Source organism: Alexandromys fortis, unplaced genomic scaffold (genome assembly GCF_014885135.2).
Source record: "Alexandromys fortis isolate MF-2015 unplaced genomic scaffold, M_Fortis_MF-2015_v1.1 scaffold_321, whole genome shotgun sequence".
Classification (NCBI taxonomy): Eukaryota; Metazoa; Chordata; class Mammalia; order Rodentia; family Cricetidae; genus Alexandromys; species Alexandromys fortis.
This window is the reverse complement of record NW_026068200.1, coordinates 575,834-597,640: the sequence shown is the minus strand read 5'-3', so window position 1 is coordinate 597,640 and position 21,807 is coordinate 575,834. Positions and strand designations below refer to the sequence as shown.

Below are 21,807 nucleotides of genomic sequence, written 5' to 3'. Positions count from 1 at the left end.
GAGTTCTTATAGTTCCCGACACACAAAAAAAGACCTTGATATATGGCAGTGCAATCCACACACTTACCTTTCTCCACAGCTGGCCTAGACTGAAGGACAAAAATTGTCAGATGCTTCCCTCCACCCCCACACCATCCATACAACAATGCATGAAAACAAGGAGGTGCTCCAAGAAGCGTGGTGACTCACAAGCAGTCACGGAGGGATTGCTTTGTGCCTATCACTCTTCAAGGCTTCTTTAATATATTTACTCATCTGATCCTCCCAGCACCTCTATTATCGTCCCCATTTCACAGATGGCTTGCCCAAGCTGACAGAATGAATAAGTGGCAGAGCCAGTGTTCTTAACTCCTGAGCCATCTCTCTTGCCTCTGATGTTGCTTTTGAGATCTATCCATATAGATCTAGTTCTGTTTGCTCAACAGCTTGGTAGTATCTCATTGTAAGACTATTCTGTGTTCTCTTTTTCTCTCCACATCTTTGTGGACCTATGGACTGGTCCTGAATTTTTGGCCACCTCAGTCCATCACAGTGAATATTGGGTTTTGTGCTTCCTTTTGCATGTGCATTTCTGAAGACCACAGATTTGCTAATGAATTGCAGAGGATCTTTGCCTTGTCTGTTTTGCTAGCGTAAGGAAGTTGACAGAGGCAAGGGAGTACAGTGCCTAAGAGCAGGATTTGATATACCGAATTCAAATCACTAGAGTCTAGGTCTCTGAGAAATTGTTTGACCTTGTTTTCCCCACCTGTAAAATGAGAAAGAAATACCTGATAGAGTCAATTGTGAATTAAATGGGACCAAATATTTCACACAGGTTAGTAGCCCAAATGTGTTAAGCTATATTTTTTTGAGGGAGGGTCTCATTGTGTAGCCCTGGTTAACCTACAACTCACTATGTAGACTAGGCTGGCCTCAAACTCACAGAGATCCACCTGCCTCTGCCTCCTGGGTGCTGGGATTAAAAGCATGTGCTACCATGCCCAGCCTATTTCATTTTACTGTTTTATTGCACAGTTCTCCAGGAAATTTGAAACTAGGCCTTTGGCAATATATACATATATATATATATATGTACATATATATGAAAAGTACTATGAATAAATTTGCCAAACTGCTCACCATTGTTTGAAATGTGAATGATCGTTTTTCTTTGTGTTTTAAAAATACTTGCCCAGTTCTCTACAAATGGAATGTATTACTTTTATAATTAGAAAACAAGAGTAATAAGTATAATTTTTAATAAGGAGAAAATAAAGAATCAGATTTTTTAAAAATAAAATAATGAATTTTCCTTCTGGTGATCAGGAACACTGCGACAGTGAAAGGTTTATTAAAGCAACATTATAGAAGTTTAAAAACAGCCTGCATGCTTGTTCACCAGTAGAGGATTGATTAAGTCTAATACATTGCGAAAGGATCTCCAAGATAATATTTGAAATGAAAAAGGCAAATACAGGCATAGAGTATGTTACAATATTGTGTTAAAATGTTATCTTTCTGCTTACGTATCCAGGCTCTCTCTCCAAATGAGGTGGGGAGAGAATTGTTTAAAAAAATTAGATATCTAGGACATAATAGAATCATATTCCCTTACTAAATATCTTTTTCTTCTGGTGGAACTTTTTACTTACATAACTATTTTAAAGAATCTTATGCTAAAAACTAATGGCTTTTTATAATGGCTGTCAATACCTTAGCAGGAATCAATCTGGCTTCTGAAGCCAGGGAAGGCAGGCTAACTCAGGAGCCTGACTCCCCCAGCATCTAGCCCTTGAGCCTAGACTTGTGTCCGTTCTGCTGACCCCATTCCCAATGCAAGAATGACTCACATGGACCAGGCCCAGAAGGATGGCAAGTGATTCTCGGAGAGTATAATAACCCAAGTGAGGAAGTGCATGTGGGTGTATTTCTATGCAACTGAAAAGAATCGATCATCTGAAGGCAGGTAGGTGGAGGGCGAAGAGGTACAGCCAGAGAGCGTATGGAAGCCAGTCTCTGAAGCCAGCCTAGTGAGTCATGCTAAGGAGCTTAGACCCTACTGTCAAAGACATGCTGTCACTAAGCGGTTTACTGTAGGAGAATGACACGCTTTTATTTGTACTTTGGAGAGTTTACCCGGCTGCTGCATAAAGGATAAATTGGAGAGGGAGGTAACTGAAGACAGGAAGAGGGGCTCCAACACTGTTAAGAGATGATGGCCTGAATCAAAAATGTGAGCTGGGATTTGAGGCCAGGCCTTCCTAGCTCCAAAGATCAAATGTTATTTCTCTGTCCAACACACTGTCTAAAGAAATGAACAATGAATCTCCTGTGTACAGCTTTTCCCACAGTAAAAACCAGAAATATTACCAGCAGATATGTGTCTTCATCTGCACTGAGACAAAAACGCTACCTCCTAATAAAGCCTACGGATTCATAGAGGCGATGCCATTTTAAGGACGAAACCCCAACATATAGGCTGTTTACCTTTCTGCTTTGGTTATTTTTGTCCAGAATTCTTGCTTCCAACATCTTCGGGAAACAGGAAATTTGCATCTTTCCTTGTTCTTTAAATATTTATTAGTAGTATAAATTACCCAGTAGACTTCTCACTTTGAATATTCGAACATTTACGAAACTATATCATCTATGAATTTCCATTTTCTAAAAAAGGACTGGAATAGGAGTAATACAAACATTGTAATTCCTACCTTTCATCCCGGGAGGATCCAGCCGGCAATTCAATTGTCAAGAATGTCTCAGAGTCAGTGTGAAGAGCCTGACTATCACAGGCTTCTAGTACAAAGAGCGTAGTCTCTTCATGTTGTTTCTCCAGTAGCTGCTCACAAAGAGACGAACAGATAGAGGGCAGAGGACTATTGTAGTATTCCAGCTAGATTCTTCTGGTCCTGTGACATTCCTGGTACCAGGCTGCATGCCTGTCTTTCCCCTCTTTCTTCTATAAGAAACATACAGAATAGCAAAGCTGAGAAATTTGCTCAATGGGAATATTTTTAGGGAAAAGGTTAAAAATAAATTATGTAGTGACCCTTTAATTGTTTGGCCATACTGGAAGGCATGCAGTGCTTGAACTAGAGCCTTGTGCTTGCAGGAAAGCACTCTATCACTGACCTACGCCCCTTCTTTAGTTTTTTAAAACAGTGTTATTAATATACAATTCGTGTACCCTACCAGCAACCCACTGAAAATGTGAAGTCAGCCAGCGATGGTGGTGCATACCTCTAGTTCCAGCATTCAGGAGGCTAAGATAAGAGAATTGTGAAGCTAGCTTGGGTTACATAGCAAGTTCAAGGCTAGCCTAGGCTATGTAATGAAATCCTATATTGGGTTTGAGAAGAGAGAGAAACAAAAGAATTTTATACACAAAGTTTTACAACCATTACCACTACCTAATTTCAGTACTTTATCCTGTGAAAGAAATTCCAACTCCTCTAGCTGTTAAGCTCCTGCCATCCAACTTGTCTACTTTCTGCCTCTCCAAACTTGTCTATTCTGGACATTTCCTATAAATGGAGCCTCACAGTGTTCTTTTACTGCTGGTCACTTTCACTTAACATGTCCCTTCTATTTCTTATTGTATAGGAGCTCTCTGAGCCAGTAGTTTGTGGTTTGGGTTATCACAATGTTTCGTATATTTTGGACAACTGAAGGAATTTGTCTGAAACGGAAGAGAAGCCAACATGAACACAACCCGGAATGAATGAGATTGTAGCCATCCTCGTCGTTGGCACGCACATACTTATGCTGAGCCAAAGATCTGTCTTAATAGGATGCAGGCCCAAGTTGTGTTTTGTGACCTTCTCTTGGCACTAGTCTCGTCCAGAAGAGCCTGTGGGTGCTGGTATAGCCGGGTGAGGCAAGTGCCTCCTAGCTTTGTCTCTGGCTTAGGCAGAGTTTGGGTGCAATTCCTCATCTTCAGACGTCTGAAAGAAGTTATGTCGGGGATCTCCTGGTTCCATTTGTTCTGTTTGCCAGTGGGCCGAGCACACCACACTGTGCAGACAGGTTAGACAGTTTATTGTAGGCTGGTGAAAGCAGATTAAAAAACCATCAGCTTGGTGGGAACCTTGCTAAGAATCCAATCCAAATGTCAGATGAAATATTTACACATCCAGGAGATAAACCAAGGGAAACAGTGTGCCCTTTGTGTGTGCCTCTGAGTGTTGCAGGCACACACAGAGCCACCGACCATTTGTCAACTTCCAAGATTTATTCTGCTGCTCCTGGCAAGGGACAGCCTAATGATTTAATAGCTTGTCAACACCTACACAGAGAAACAAGGACTGGCACTTCCTCATTTCTTATTTTCTTTGCTTTAAATAGGAATTCCTATTCGAAGTCATTGGAACCTGGAAATCAGACTGTCAGGTTTCCCTTGACTTGAGTGCACAGTTCCTGAATCTGAGCATGATAAATGTTATAACTTTCCCATTATACAAACACGCGGTCGGCACCCTTTTAGAAGAGCCATTGAGTTCATGTCCTAAAAGCTCGAGTGTTTGCTCCAGACCGTTGCCATGCGCCAGATCCAAATGGAGGGCAACTGTTTTGTTTCTGTCCCATGAACCTCTTGAGTTGAATGCTGCTTGATCAATCTCGTGCCTGGTTGTCACATGTCCATCTGAGATGGACCACTCTGTTAAGGACTTTAGTGGGGAAGGAGACTAGATTTCTTGTGCGGAGTAGTGTTTTTCAAGAACCCTTGAATAAATGAACGTTCCCTGATATTAGAGACCTTGTATCTCTTTAGCTCAGCAGATCCCACAGTGTCTAGTTCAGTATCTGAGCCACTGTCAACTTTAGCTCATGTTCAGACAACGCAGCCATGATCTATGAAGAGAATGACAAATTAACCAGAGTTATATTTTATATTCAAACAGCACCTTAGGTGTCCTTGGCCTTTATCCCAAAAAGATAGTATGGCGGTGGAATTCACAACTGTACATATGTGTTTTAATATGCACCTCATTAACTTGTTGATGCAAATTCTTATTCATTAAGTTTAAGATGGAGCCTGAGATGATATTCTCCTGGGTGATATATTGTCACTGCTCTAGGGACCATATTTTGAATAACGAGGGAGTAGAGATCTATTATTCAATAGTCTCACTACTAGGCACTTGTTGATAGTAAGCATTTGATATATGCCTAATGCACTTCAGATTTCAAAGCCTTAGTAAAAACATCAAATACTCTATTCATCATTTTGGATTCATTGTATGCTAAATTGAAAAAATTTTGAGTGTACTAAATAAGATATATTCTTGATCAGGGGTGGGAGTATATCCTTTAATCCTAGTGCTCAGAAAGTGGAAGCAGGAGGATAAGAAGTTTGAAGGCATCCTCAACTACATATCAAGATGCAGACCAGCCTGGGTTATATGAGACCTTGTCACAAAAAAACTAATCCTACCAAATAGCACTGGTTTAAAGCAGGGATTAGCAAACATTTTCAATTAAGGGATGGATCACAAAACTTATGGTTTTTCAACCATATAGTCTCTGTTCCAACTTCTCATTCCCATCGCTGCTACACAAAAGCAGCTGTAAACAGTGTGCATGTGAATGGGTATGTTTGTTCCAATCAAATTTGACTTACAATAACAGGTTGAAGCTGGGTGTCTTTGCAAGTTCTATAATCCCAGCACTTGGGAGGCTGAAGCAAGGGATCCCTTATGTCCATGAGTTCTAGACTAGCTTGAGGAACATAGTGAAATGCTATCTTAAAAAAAAAAAAAAAGTTGAAGCCGTACCTTAAAAGCAAACAACCTACAATCATGGTGAACACCAATAGCTTTATATTTACCAGAAAGGGAAAAAGATAGCATTAGAACCCCTTTAGGGCCTCATTCTCAAATAATTACTTGGCATTTTTAGTGGTTCCTTCAAAGGCCCCAATTACAAGAATTTCTTTATAGATCTAATTCAGGAGCACAAACAACATGAAAAAGATTTGCTTGTAACATTTGTTGAAACCAATCAGAGGAATCCTATGGGATGGCTCATCAGATAAAGGCACTTGTTGCCAGGCTTCATGACCCAAGTTCAAAACCCAGGACTGACATGACAGAAGAAGAGAATCAACTCCCCAAAATCCTCTGCCCTTCATACATGTACAGTGGAGTGCATGCACACACAAAAAAAATATTAACAACTGACTACTACTAATACTTACTAATCCTAAGAATACATATATACTCTTTAGCTAGCCACTAAACTAACCAAGCAAAGACTTCAGTGAACACATAAGAATGTATAGTCAATACACAGGAGAAGGCGAATAAATCCACATACTTTCCTGCAAACATACACTTAACTTAGTAGATCAAAACTTTAAATTCGGTATTTAAAGATTTAATCTTATTATTTTGTACTTGTACACATATGTGTATGGGCCTGCATATCTGTATGTCCAGCACATGCATGCAGACGCCTTTGGAGTCCCGGAAGAGGGTGTCAGATTCCATGGAACTGGAGTTACAGGGAGTTGTGGGCACTGTAAACTGAACCAGGTCCTCTGCAAGAACAGCAAGTGCACTTAACTTCTGAGCCATCTCTTCAGCCCATAAATTAGACATTTAAATATGTGCAAAAAATTAAAAGTATAAGAAACATATCTTACTAAATAAAGGACTGACTGGGTCAGAAATTGTTTATTTAAGTAACCACATGATAGAAATTCTACAGTCAACAAGTACACCACTTGTAATCAAAATTCGCTAACATGACTCCCAGCAAATCTGAGCAGATAGAAGACAGAATCAGCAAACTTGGACAGGTCAATTCATATTATTCAGTCTAAGTTATGTAAAGAAAAAATTAAAAATAAACGAAGTTTTAGGGATCCATAGGACAATATCAAGCACTCTAACAAACACACAATGAGAATCTCAGGAGAAAGGGAGAGATGGGGAGGGGGGATATTTGAATACATAATGGCCCAGAGCCATTTAGTAAAAGATGTATATGCCTAAGAAGCCCAACAAACTCCAAGTGCAGTCATCTCAAAAATATCCACATTGAGACATATCGTAAAGTACCAAAGCCAGAGAACTTGAAAGAAGACAAAAGCTTAGCACATGCAAGCAGCTTTCCATAAGATGCTGACTTCCTATAAACTGTGCATTCCAGAAGGCCATGAGATGACTTATTTAGAGGGTCGAAAGGGAACCAAAGATGTTAGGTAAAAACTCTGTGTCTGGCAAAACTACTCATCACAAATGAAAGAGAAATTAAAGTTTTAACAGTGCCACACTGGAGATTGTGTTGGTATTAGAAATACTCAACCTGCTCAATAAGAAAATACTGGGAGGTGGGGCTGTAGTTTAGTGGTAGAGTGGATGTGGCATGTGTTAGACCCTCTATTCCATCCCTACTACCAAAGGGAAGGGAAGTACTAAAGAGATTTCTTAGGGCTGAAGTAAACAAATACTAAGCAATCATTTGAATCCACATAAGGAAGTAAAGACCACCAGGAAGGATGACTACAGAAGTGAATATAAATGTCAAAAATGTAAGCTAGGCATGGTAGAATTATGAATTCAAGACTGGGCTACATAGTGAGATCCTGACTCAAAGAAAGAAAAAAGAAAAATGTATTTTCCTTTGCAATATTTTTGCTATATAATTTAAGAGACAGATGCCCCAAATAAGAATTAAAATCTGAGCCGGGCGGTGGTGGCGCACGCCTTTAATCCCAGCACTTGGGAAGCAGAGGCAGGCGGATCTCTGTAAGTTCAAGGCCAGCCTGGTCTACAAAATCTAGTTCCAGGACAGGCTCCAAACCCACAGAGAAACCCTGTCTCGAAAAATCAAAAAAAAAAAAAAAAAAGGAATTAAAATCTGCTTTGATATGTTTACAAGAAATAAAGACATGGTTTGTATGTCAATAGCAACACAAAGGAGGGGTGAGGAAATTGAGCCATATAGGAACAAAGTGTGTGTATGCTATTGAAGTTAAACAACTGTTATGAATCCGAAATACATTGTTAAAGGTTATGGTAAGCCAGAGATTCACAGTGAGACCTGTTTCAAAAAAACCAAAGGGGGAAAAAGGTAAGGTACTAATTGTAATCCCTAGGCAATCACTAGAAAAATTAAGTGTGTGTGTGTGTGTGTGCACATACAAATACACATTTACATTTGTTTAAAATATATTTAATAAGAAGACTTAAATTCTATACTTGAAGATACCTACTTAAAAATTGGGCAGAGATGGGAGAATAGAGGAATAAAAACTCTAAAAGTTATAGAAAATGGATTATAATGTGACATACATAGACTATGTTTTACTAATAGTTAATATTAAGTGCAAATGAGTAAACATTGCTATTCAAGTTAGAGATTGATGAGGCTAAAGATGTAGCTTAGTTGGTAGGGTGCTTTTCTAGCACCCATTAAATCCTGGGCCCAATGCCCAGCACCTTATAAACTGGGTATGATAATCCATGCCTTTAATTCCAAGCCCTTAACAGGTACAGTAAGGAGAATCGGAAGTTAAAGGAGAATCAGAAGTTAAAGGTCATCATCAACTACATACATAGTGAGTTTAAGGCCATCCCTTAGATACGTTTGACCCTATCTCAAAAGAAGTCAGAGATTGGCAAAATACATTTTAAATAATCCAGCTATATACTGTTCATAAGAAAGATGCTTTAAACTCAAAAATATACATAGGTTGAAAGTAAAGAGATAGTGACAGAAACATCATGCGTAAGTAACCAAAAGTATTAAAGCTAGCTATACTAATAAAATCATAAATATTTGCAATACAATAACAAGACAACAAAATAGATTAAATTAAAACTAGAACTGAAGAAATAAACAATGCAATAATAATAGTTGGAAATACCTAGAGCCTACTTTCAATAATGTATTGAATAACAAGACAGAAGATCAGCAAGAATAGAGATTTATGAGAAAAAAATGAAAAGACAACCAGGGCATTGTCTTCAAGAATGTGTAGAATATTTTCCAGGTTATTTCATTGTCGGGCCACAAAACTTGATTGAAAAGGATTGCAATCATACAAACATACCTCGGAATTATCTGGAAAAGAGCCAGTTGTGGTGGCACACACCTTTAATCTCAGCATTTGGAGGCAGAGGTAGGTGAATCTCTGAGTTAGTTCTAAGCCATCCTGGTCTACAGAGTGAGTTCCTTCTAGGTAGCCAGGGATACAAAGAGAAACCCTGTCAAAAAACAAACAAAAAAATGAAATAAAATGGAAAAGTATGAAATTAGAAATCAATAGAAGGACACCAAATGAATTCATTTACAAATATGTAGAAATTAAACAACACACTTCTGAATAATATAAAGAGTTAATTTGGGAAACTGTATTTGTTAGGGTACCTCAGAGAAAGAAGACATGTGTATATGTATGGATGGATATATATCCAATCTGAGGGCAGAAAAGGACTAATTTCACAGTTCAGCAGTCAGGCTATAGAAGAATGGTCAGAAGTGGTTAAAAAAGAAATTTCATGAAAAGTTGTAGAGTAATTTGGAACTGAAGATAATATGTTAAAACTTATGTAATAAGCACACACATACATACAGTTATGCATAAAGAATTTATGTAACACAATGAAAGCAATTATGTGAGGGAAATTTGTAGCTGCAAATGCCTATTTAACAACAAAAAAGATGTATAGCAATTTGAAACCTAGCCTTTCATTTTCAGAAAATAGAGTGCTGGGTTGCATCAGAAAGTAGACAAAGAGTTTCTAACTAAACCCAAAGCAAGCGGGGTAAAAGAAATAATAAAATTTTGATAAAATAAAGGGCTAGAGAGTTGGCTCAGTGGTTAAGAGCACTGACTGCTTCTCCAGAGGACCCAGTTTCAATTGCCAGATTAAAAGTATGTGTCACCATGCACAGCTCCATGAAAATATTTTTAATAATTTATTTTTATTTTATGTGCATTGGTGTTTTGACTGAATGTATGTCTGTGTGAGGGTGTCAGATCCCTGGAACTGAAGTTATAGCAGTTGTGAGCTGCCATGAGGGTGCTGGGAATTGAACCCGGGTCCTCTGGTCAGTGCTCTTAACCGCTGAGCCATCTGTTCAGCCTCCAGAAAAAATAGTTCTTAATTAATGAAGTTAGTTCTTTGAAAATTTCATCAAAACTGACTGAAGTTTAAATAAATTCACAAAGGAAAAAAGAAAAAGTGAGTCAAATTATGTGAGTAGGCCATCAAGATGCCCAGGAATTTGGTTAAACATTTCTGGTTATGTCTGAAAGCATTTTTCTGTACGAGATTAGCTCTTGGGTCAGTAGACCAAGTAAAGAGATTGCCCTGTGCAGAATAAGTAGATATTATCCAGTCCATTGAGGCACTGAGTAGAAGAAAATGCAAAGGAAGAATTCTCTCTCTTCCGACACCTCTGCCTCTCCCTCCCTAGTCTGACTGCGGAGCTATGACATTAGTCTTCCTCTGCCCTCAGACTGCATATGCATGCATGCTTTTTCCTTTCCTTGGAGAAACCTAACAAATACAACTGCCCAACTCATTTGAGTCCAGCATTACCCTGATACCAGACCCAGCTGTGAATAACAGCAACAGCACCAAGAACCATATAGTATGAATATAGCTTAGTTTTCGAACATCTGCTTAGCATGCATATGTCCCTGCATTTGATCCCTGGCACCACAAAAGAAGAGAAAGAAAGATTCAGAGCTGACTGTGGAGTACACAACTGTAATCCCAGCACTCTGGAGGTGCACCTACATATACACATGAACACATGTGTGTGTGTGCACAGACATGATACACAGTAGCAAACGTTCACTGTAAACATGTAGAAAAAAGTAAAGCCTTCAGGTATTGTTAGCAGGATCCTAAAACATTGCTACCACTTTAGAAAACAGTCTGACAGCCTCTTAAAAGTTAAAGTTACCAAGTAACCTAGGAATTCTCCTCTAAGGTGAATAACCACAAGTGCTCCCATGAAAACTATATACAGATTCTCGTAGCAGCACTGTTCACAAGAGCTTAAAGCAAAGTAATCCCAAGTGCCCACCAACTAATGTATGGATAAACAAAAAGTATATCTAAACATACATGCACATACACAGACACATTCCTTGGTATCCTTGGTACATTGATTCCAAGACCCTCAGAATACCCAATCTCAGGATGTTGAAGTCACTTATATAAAATGGCTCAGTATTTCAATATAGCCTTATGTACGTCCTCCTGTATAATTTAAATAGTATCTATTTTACAGCACCTAACAAAATGTAGGCACTAGGCAAATAGCCGTTATACTGTGTTTTCTAGACAATAGTAATGAAAGACTGTATATGTTCAGTGCAGATTTGTTTTTTCTGAATATTTTTAATCCATTTTGTTGAAACTGTGGGTGTGAAATAGGATGGATGGAAGGAACGAAGGAAAAATAGATCTGGAGGATATCAAGAGGCAACTCAATGTGTGTGTGTGTGTGTGTGTGTGTGTGTGTGTGTGTGTGTGTGTGTTTAGATTTTATCTATTATTTGACTGTTTCTTCTTTGGGCTCTGTGAGCATAAACACAGTCCTAAACATAATAAAGTACTGATACAACATAGGTAAACCTTAAAAATCTACACCAAGTGAGGAAAAGACACAAAAGACATTTATATAAATTGTCCAGAATCTGCACATCCATAGAAATGAAAAGCAGATTTATGGTTGCCAGGAGATGGAGGAAGGGGAAGTGAATGCCTAATGGACATGGGGCTTTCTTCTGGAGTCATGAAAATGATCTAGGATTAGATACTGGTTGCACAGCCATGTAAATATACTTCTTGTAAACGTACTAAATCATGTATGTAAAAGAGTGAATTACGTTTCGAAGGACAGAAGGACAGATTTGACTCATGGGTTGTTGTTTGCTGACTCTGGGTCTAAAACAATGGCTTTTGAATCACACACACCAGATTGGAGTCGAATTTTCAACCTACAAGCTCTGTGGCCTTGGACAAGTTACTTAATAGCTTTAAGCTTCACTTCTTTATATAATAGGACTATGTCCAGTACCCCCGTCTTATTGTGTGAGGATGAAGTTGAGTCAGATATAACTCTATGAAGTTAGTCTTCTCTCCAAGGCCTTGAGCTGGCCAGCTTTCAAAGCACACGAATGAATAAAAGACTTAGCTCTACCACTGATTCAGGATAACAAATAACAACAGCAGGCCTTTTTCTACACACTTATTGTATAGCAGACACTAGTCTAACTCCTTTTCAGAAATGTATCATATTCAACACAATAACAATGAGTGTTATCAGCCTCATTTTCCATATGAAAAACTGAAGCATAGAAAATATAAGTAGCTTATTCCAAATTACAGAAATAGCAAAAGGTAGACCCAAAATTAAAACCCAGGCAGTCAGGATCCAAGTTGACTGGGAACCATCATCATCAAGTTTAAAATAAATTCAGGGATATTAGTCCCTGAATTTTTCCCTTTGATGTTTAAGTACACACTGACAACTCTGCTTCCCAGTACTTCACTGAGGGTGCATCCTAAGTCTCTAATAATGCTCTGCTAGAAAGCATATCCATCCATCCGTCCATCCTTCCATCCACTCCCATATTCATCAACATGTACAAGCTCCTCACCATGATCTCGGCCCTGTGCAGAGATAAAAGACACATTATATCCTCCAAGAGCTTCATCTATCAGTAAGTGAATTATAACCCCCAATGTTCTACACTTTAGTAGAGACTGTATGCAAGGGCGCAATGGAACATGAGAAGACCCCCCAGATGGCATGGAGTTAGGAAGGGAGAAGGGCCTGTCATCACTCCCTGGAGGAAGCAGCAGCTGGAGATTTCAAAAAAGCCATGTGACTTACTGAGGCGGAAGAGGTCAGAATGAAATCAAGAATGAGGTTAAAGTATATATACAGGCAAAAAGGCTCAGGGTCCCTTGGTAAAATGCGGGGAACATAGCTAGAAGCCTGGTTACAGTAGGCAGGGGACATACCTGAAACAGCCCATAAAGGCCCAAGTGTCAGGCAAGTTTGGTCCTGAACTCTGCAGCACTCCCTATCCCCCTTACCCTACTTTATTTTCCACTGCAATACTTTTCGGCGTCTGCAGTGTTCTACAGCTGCTTGTAATTTACTGCATGTCTCCTCCCACTAGAACAGTAGTTCTCCACCTGTGGATCGAGACCCCCTTTAAGGGTCACATCAGGTAGCCTGCATAGCAGATCTTTACATTACGATTCATAACAGTAGCAAAATTCCAGTTATGAAGTAGCAACGAAATAATTTTGTGCTTGGGGGTCAGCACAACATGAGGAACTGTACTAAAGGTTTGCAGCATTAGGCAGGTTGAGAACCACCGATTTTAAATGTGAGCCCCCTTGAGGACTTTACTTAGTGCTGTATCCCTTATGCTTACTACTGGTCTTCTTTGGCCTTGCCAAGCTAAGGATACTCAGTATATATTCTTTAGTAAATGAATGAGTGGAATAAATGCACAAATTCATGTCCCAGGAACTCCCGGAAAGACAAAGACAATTAGCAAACATTGCCCAACCTCTGGGGGCACAGGCTAGCAAGAGACCTTAGTACACAGACGTGAACACCCATTCCTTGCTCTCTCTCCTTGTTGACTTTCTGACTTCTCTTTCAGAACTTTTGCACTGTCTTGTAACCATCCAAAATTCTCTATCACTTCCACACATTTCTCTATGCCAGGCAGGACTTCTGCTTTCCAAAAGTGTCTCATGTCCCAGCATACACCTCCCACCTAAGTCTCCCCAAGCAAAATCCCATTCTCAGAGGCTCCTACATGTGCTAGGTGGTGGTAACATGACCAAATTAATTTTTACCATGTGTGAACCCATGCCAGAGCAGTCTGTGATACATAATTTTTAGTTTTTATTATGGTAACTTTTAAGCATATATGAAGGAGAGGAAAAATAAGGACAGTGGACCACCATGTACCTGCCTCCTCCTGGTTTTACCAATTATCAACATCCGCCATTTTTATTCTGTCCTCCATTTTTTTCTGCAAAGGACCAGTAAATGTGTGTTTCTAGTAGATAAGGGTCTAGGGTATGCTAGGAATTGAATCCATGACCTTAAAAGCACTAAACATGCACTCTACCACCAAGCTACATTCCCATCCCAATAATGACCTTTACTTAATATAATCACAATACAATTATCAAATAGCATAATTAATAATATCATCACCTAATATTAGTGTCTGTCACATTTTGCCCAATAATATAGGGGAAAATAACATTTTAATATAGATTTGTTCAAGCTGGAATCTAAACAAGACCAAAAAATTTTAGGTTCAAGGCTGGTTGGTAGAATTTCCAACCTCATGGAAAATGAGACTATTCATCTTGAAGCCTTGTGAACATTCCAGATTCTCTAACCCCAGGGGGCAGCCACCCCTTGGCCAGAGAAAACAGCCATTCAAGATCCACACTCCTGTTCAAATATATCTTCTGTTCCCTACCAAGAGGTAAAGGAACAGGGTGAGGAAAAAAGGGGGAGCCAGAAGAACACCATGTCTCCTGCCCACCCAACCCCAGTCCTGACCCCCAACTGGCTGACCTCAGACATCTCTGGTTTAGCTGTATAAAAATAAATCATAATCACACTCATTCCTGGGGGGTGCTTGCCATTATGTCTAATTACACTACAGTACAATAATCACTATGAATATCATTAAATATGTGTCAGATTGACTTTGTCATGAGTGTTAGTTGATTTCAATACTAAACTATACAGTTTTCAGAACTTGCAGTTCCTGGTCCTTCTTGGGAAGCAGGAGACCAGCTGTCAGCCAGCCCACAGCCAGGCATCCCTTTCTGTAGTTTTCAGTCCAGTTGACTGTCATGTGTGTCCACTTTGGGCAACCTGGTTCAGAGGTGCTGGCCCGCCCTTTCTCCCCAGGGACTGTAACACAGGAAGCTTCACCTGGCCTGGCTAACTCAGTCAGTAGAGCATGATACTCTTAATCTCATGGTCATGGGTTCAAGCTCCATGTTGGGTACCATTTGTTGGTAGCAGTTTCTGTCCTGCCCAATCCCCCAGCCATTCAGTCTCAAAGAAACACACAGAGACTTATATTAATTATAAACTGTTTGGCCTATTAGCTCTGGCTTATTAACTAGCTCTTACAATTTAAATTAATCCATAATTCTTGTCTATGTTTAGCCATGTGACTTGGTACCTTTTCTCAATGAGGCATTCTCATCTTGCTTCCTCTGCATCTGGCTTGTGACTGACTCTGTCCTACTTCTTCCCAGAATTCTCTCAGTAGGGTCACCCCACCTATACTTCCTGCCTGGCTACTGGCCAATCTGTGTTTTATTAAACTAATATGAGTGACAAAATTTACAGTGTACAAGAGCATTCTCCCACAGCAACTGTACATCTAGGCTTGAGGCAGAGTAAGTTACACAGAAAGAAATGGCCAGAATAGCAAGAGCTTACAGATTTCAGCAATACTACTTTCCCCCCATCCACAGGGATATAAGTCAAGTTTATTGACTCATCTCATACCATATTTTCATTATTCTTTCCATTTTGGAATGTGAAATTAGCTGATGTGTCCAAAGCCATTGAGTTCATTGTTAGCTGAGTCAGACGAAGAATCCAAAGTTACAGGTGATGAGCCAGAGCTGTAGAAGCCACAGCCCCAGCAGACTCCACCCACAAGGCATTCCTCTATGGTAATGGGTGCATTGTAAATTTTCAAACCTACTCACTTGTGCTACTGGGCAACTCATAAGAAGCAAGCCCAGGGAAGTTGAGTTGAGAGCCGGAGTGGGGAACAGCACTTTCCAGCTCACATTTGTTAGCTTGGAAAACTAAGTCGAGGCCTGCGCCAGGAAGCTGTCTAACGCTGTACCTCCTTGCATATTTTCTGGCCACTCCAGCAGAAAATTTGTCATTGCTTGCTGGCACCAAGGTAGTCACTAATCAGGTACACCCAGTGTTGAAGCAGGGATAATATAGCCGGAGGCCTAATGGGACTTCCCCCTGGCTCCTGTACAAACCCAGTGAGTGAGTTCAGGCCATCTCTGTGTCCTGCTGTGTTCTAAGAGAGCATCTTTGTTCCAGGTGGTTCTGGCTCCTAACAGCTGCACTCCTGGCCTAATGGGGAAGAAATGCCAGTAAACAGTAAGACAGAGTGAACCAGAGGGCTGCAAAAGGCCTTGTAGGGGCCCAAAGGAATAAACAGGGAATTATGCCTTTGGAGACTCAGCGAAGACTTCAAAGAGGTTACGTTTGAGCTGAGTCTTGAAAAATGAGTTGTAATGGTTTAGGTGGAGAAGGGAGGTATGGGCATTCTTTGGAAAGGAGATAGCCAAAAAGCAGGGCGGTCTGACAAAGCGTGAAGGAGCCCAGGATCCTTTTATAGCTGGAGAATAAAAAAGTGGCCATTAATGTACCTAGTAGTGTTAATAGTTTAAAGTCAGACTTCAAGGTGGACCATAACTCCTGCTTACTGGTTCTCTGTGAACTTCGCTTCCCTGCCTTGCTTTTGTAACTGTCTGTTGTCCTTTTCTCAGGAAACTTAACTCCAAAAGCTGATCTAAAAGATGCCATTTCATTTTGATCATTCTAAATTGTGTGACATCACACTGGCCCCCTGAATGGCTTAACTCTGTGCTATTCCAGTTTTTTTTTTTTTTTTTTTTTTTGGAATTGCAAAAGAACTTTTCCCCCTTAGAGTCAAACCCAAGAAAGCTAAGCCTACTCCGGAAACAAAAGGCACGGAATCTCTGCAGCCTCTGGACTCTGTGCTCGACTTCGGCTGCTTGCGTCTGTTGACCAAATGCTATATTTGTTTAGCTGCTAACTGTCATCTTCATTTGAGGGACATTAAAACTCTGTTGTTTGAGTGTGGCAAGGTGCTGAATCATCCTTGTGTGGACTCTTAAATAAACCTAGGGGACAAGACTAAGTGTACCTTCGCTAATCAGTTGATGAGCAATGCTATAGAACCTTGAAGAGACACAACAGCCAGACCTGCCTGCGTTAGAGGCTTTTGTCAGGGAAGCCAAAGTCCTTCACTTGGCTGACCCCCTAGAGATTTTTCTCCAGGTTTCTTCCTTTGATCCTTAGAAACAATTCTTGAAGGATGATGAGGTAGAGATTCATGTCCCCTTTTTATCAGTGAGGAGACTGAACCTTGAAGGATTAACTGATAGCAAGTGGCTCCCATGTTGGAAACCGAGTTCTGGCAACAGTTCTGAGGAGCCTTCCTGCAGTGAGTGGACCACCAGGGCACTACTAACACCTTTATAGGACAGTCAGCCACATTAAGGCCACCTCTGTGGACCGGATTCTGTGTGCTCTTCACAGGGAGTTCTCCTTCAGTGGTACCTCCGGATGTTGGCCATGTTTGTCCCCAACCCATGCAGCAAAGAGATAAATAGTGATAAAGAGCAGCCTTGGCAAGCAAATACCCCTCTAAGACATAGCCACTCACTCCCTTCTCACCAGCGTGATCAAGTTCACCCTGTATAAATCTATTTTAGTGTATTTTAATTGCTTGTAAACTGAGTGTTTCCTGGATATGCCACTGACCATGAATAATGAGAGTCATTTCAGTGACTGGGTTTTCGAAGGTGAATGGGCAAGCAGACAAGAAGGGCTGCTGCTCAGAAGCGAGAGTCGTTTGTTAAAACCCGAGCAGGAGCGTTGCTCTCAGCCTTCCCCAGGCTTGTTTTGGTTTTGACACGATGGCACCAGAGCCGCCTGTTTTTCAGCTACTCTGGCTGCCCTTCATTTTTTATGCATCTCTCATGTTAAGTAATGCCAGCTGTTGTCAACAACCAGGCACAACTGGCCACATGTCAGAGTCATTCATTCACCCAGCAAAACTAGACAGGCTAGTACAGATGTCAGGAATGCACCAAAAGCTAGAGCCCAGTCCCTCTGTGGGGCGGGCAATGCCTAGTAAAGGAACGAGATACATAAGCAAACTGGCGCGCTGAACTGTGGTAAGTGTAGAACACTGGCCAGCGAGCTGGGAGACGATGGGAGGAACTTAGTCTATCATGGGACCTGGAACCATGTAGCAGAGAGCTAACCTTCAGCAGGGAGACAGTGGAGTTGAGCAGATAAAAGAGTGGGAGAGACACTACAGTTCAATGGGTCCACAGAGAAAGGGCCTCAGACCAGCCTTGGTATAAGATAAGGCTTGAAAAGCCCATTGGCTGGAACAGACTGAAGGCCTTTGTGTGTCTTGTTTTTGCGCTGGACTTGGCCTTGAAGTCAGTGGTGGAGCCTAGGATAGTTCTTAAGCAAGAGGAATGACATGATCAGTTCTGAATTTGTGACAGAAAACTCAAAGCCTGTGGGAATATAAGTTACCGGCTGACTCCAAGTGCATGACTTTATTTGGCTTCGTCTTCCCTATGGCTTACAGGAGCCCTTTGCCTGCACCTCTGCGGTAGCACTTCTTAGATGACAGCAACTGATCGTTCCATTCACTCGTGAGAGCAGGACCTGAGTCTCATTCCTAGGCATATATGGGCAGGCTTAGGAATCATACCTTACTCATCCTTTTGAAGATAGCTCTACTGCTTCCCATCTCCTCATGAAGCCTTACCTATTGTCCAGTCCTCCGCTCACAGTCTCCACTTCCCACGTCAGGATTCCCATCATCCTAGACAGGCAAGTGCCCTCTGCCATTCCCTTCATGTAGGTATTCTTGCCAGTGCCTGCATTCCCTACTGCACGATGCGCCTTCGAGGCCACAGGCCTTCACCACCATTGTATCCTAGCACCTAGCACAGTGCATCTGCCAGGAGATAAGTACCCAGTGTTGTCAGAGTCTACAAAGTACATCAGGAGAGAATGGCAATCCTGGGCGTGCCCCAGGCTCGTTCTATCTCTTCGCACACAGTTAGACAGAAGGGATTTATTTCATTTGTTTTTGGGGGGAAAAAATCATTGTTCATCAAACAATGAAAAGATCACAGTGAGGGATATCTTGTAAGCCAGAGTATTGAAAGTATTTTGAAAGCAGAAAAAAAACTACTGCCTCCAAACAAAGCATACGGACACTAACCTGGTCAGGGTCATAAATTCAAATCCCTGCTAAGGGGCCTGTTGCGTGGTGGGACTCACCCATGGTGCTGAGTGAACAAAGAAAGGTGGGCATTCTCCATGAAGGGAGTTAAACTGATTAAGTCTACTTGGAACATATTAAGCTTTGTAGACCAAGAATTCACGTTTTCCAGGTGGAAATATTGCATGGATAATTTTAAATGCAAGTCAGAAAAGGGGGCAAATTTCACTGGGGCCCAGAGGTCCAAGGTCCCTGCCGAGATTTAATCAAAATGGCAACAGAAAATGTGTGCTCTTGCAGAAAGCAAAAGAGGCTGAAGATATGACCGAGAATTGAGCTGGAGCTACAGATGAAGGGAGATGGTCCAGCCTGAGAAGGATGTGGAAGCAATGATGAACAGGGGTGAAGAGGAGAGAAAGCAGAGGGTAGCTTGGCATGTGATGATAGGAGATCAAACATGATGAATGACAACTGAAAAGAAAACCTTACATTGGACGGTTAGGTCACTGTTGGTCCTTGATGCCTTCCCTCACCCTGCCCCACAACCTGGCACAAGAATTAGAGACCGTGCTCAGGAAAGCACTCTACCCTGGAGTTCTATTTCCAGGCCTTTTCAGCATGATTTTGAGATAGGATCTCACTAAGTTGCCCGGGCTGGCCTGGAACTCCTGGAGCCCAGGAAAATCCTGAGCTTTCAATCCTCTTGCCTCAGAATCCTGAGATTATAAGCTTACCATACCAGGCCTGGCTAACCACCAGTCTCCTAATACAATAATAGCAGATATAGATAGTACCAACTGACTTAAGCTCCACCCTCCCCACCTCACCCCCCCCCCTTTGTATACAAAAATTGAGTATGGTACATTTTCCTGATGAACCTAGACCCAGCCTCAGAATCCTCCTTAACACAGTGACTCCAGCAGCTCCTACCAATTAATGAGACCTGCCACTAAACTGTAATTTACCAGGGTATGGCGAAGAAGCAAAACTGCAATGTGATGAGGTGTCTAAGAAATGAAGGGACCAAGGCATTGAGGAAAACATATCAGGCAGCTTAGGAATATAGAAAGGGCAGTCACTTGGCATAGTGTAAGGATTCAGCCAAGGTAATGGTTACTTATCCTCCAGCAGAATAAGTTTCCAAAGTCATCTCAGTATTTGTCCAGCAAACAAGCCAAATAAAACAATACCCCTATGTATTCCCATCTTTTATCCCCATCCTCAGCCAAAGGAAAGCTGAATGTAAAAAAAAAAAAAGCTTCATGTGTAGGCTTGTTTCCAAACTATTCATTTGATCAGCAGAGACATATGCTATAACCAGACTTGGCCCGGCATGTATTTATGAAGGAGGAATTCTTTCTAATAGTGGAAACTTGAGGATCCACGGTGATGCGGGAAAGATATTAGTCTTGGCCAGGGTTCTTCGCCTAAAACCACGCCCTGAAGAAAATTTTGGCTTTCAGGGAAAACCCTAGAGAGGTAGAAACCCCTACCTTTGTCTCTTCTACCTGTTCCTCTCAGGTGTCGAGCATTTCCTATAAGCCAGGCACTGTTCATACTTTATATGAATTAACTCATTTTCTGTCATCTTGTCCTCCTTTCTTCCTACCAGTTCCAATTTCTCATCCCCCCTGCCCATTTTTCATAGTTACTTTCACTTGATCCTTCTCTTGATCTCCCTGGCCCTCTTTCTGACTTCAGAGTTCCTGGAGACAGGCCGAGCTCTTCTAAACTCACCCACTTTGGTCGGAATAGACACTTGTACAGAAATTGATTTGACTCACTATCCATTCCGTTCAGAGTTCTATTTCTTTATGTGGTCGAAAGGCCTAAGAAGAAGGAAGAATATCTAGCACTAAATAATGCTGTTTTTTGAGAATTTTCTGGAAGACAGATACTGTTCCCAGTTCTTTCTGTAAATCACCTCATTTATATTGTTGCAACAACCCTATAAACTGGCTTCTGTTATTTTCCCCATTTTACAATCGAGAAAGCCAAGAGATGGAATAGGTGAAGAACTTCCCTAAGGTCACACAGTTAGTAAGGTGTACAACTGAGGTTAAAGGTTAATCACACATGACTCCAGAAGTTTCTGTCTTTAGCTAATTCATGATTCGTGAACAACCCACTGGGCTGAAAGTCTGAAGCTATGGGTTCAAGCTTCCAGCTGTGATGGCGTGAATAGTATTATCATTAGGATCTTGGATAAGCCACCTAACTGGTCCCGTGCTCCACACACTGAACATTTATTACCATTTTTTACATTGACATTTATTCCTGTTTCTCCTGTTATTATATCATTCTCTAGATTTCCATCTTAAGAACTGTCACTGCATCTTACATTTACTCGGGCTTTTCTCGGGGCCAGGAACAATGCTCGGCATCTAACTATGCATGCTTATATGTGTATACACAGTGCTGTGCATTGGCTAGTTCAGGAACTCACTAGATAGTTCATTACACAAACAGGCTATCGATACGAGCACAAGTCGCTTCTAAGTTCATTAGCTAATGAAATAGGACTTGTTACTATTGGGCATATTCTCTGATTAAATATAAATAGTGCTCTAGTGAGATAACGTTTCTGAGTTTACCAGATTATCTTGCTTAATAAACTTTTTTCAATAGCAAAAGTTTTAAAAATTAATTTAAAAATTAATTAAAAAAAAAGAAAAAATGACTTAAACCATCAAAGTAAGGGCTGGGATACAGGTCAGTGGTAGAGCCTTATTTTGCTTATGCATGGTCCTGGATTCTAT

The 21,807-nt window shown here is 40.9% G+C and overlaps 1 protein-coding gene and 1 long non-coding RNA gene across 4 annotated transcripts in view; one reads left to right on the top strand and one right to left on the bottom strand.

Annotated features, from left to right (window-relative positions):
* LOC126493114 (uncharacterized) overlaps window positions 1–21,807 on the bottom strand; it is a 258,406-nt gene that overhangs the window by 170,678 nt on the left and 65,921 nt on the right. The window contains exon 4 of the long non-coding RNA XR_007589757.1: window positions 2,694–2,941. This is a non-coding gene — a long non-coding RNA (uncharacterized lncRNA). The remainder of the gene's footprint in view (window positions 1–2,693; window positions 2,942–21,807) is intronic.
* Hdac8 (histone deacetylase 8) overlaps window positions 1–21,807 on the top strand; it is a 225,526-nt gene that overhangs the window by 168,591 nt on the left and 35,128 nt on the right. The window lies entirely within an intron of this gene.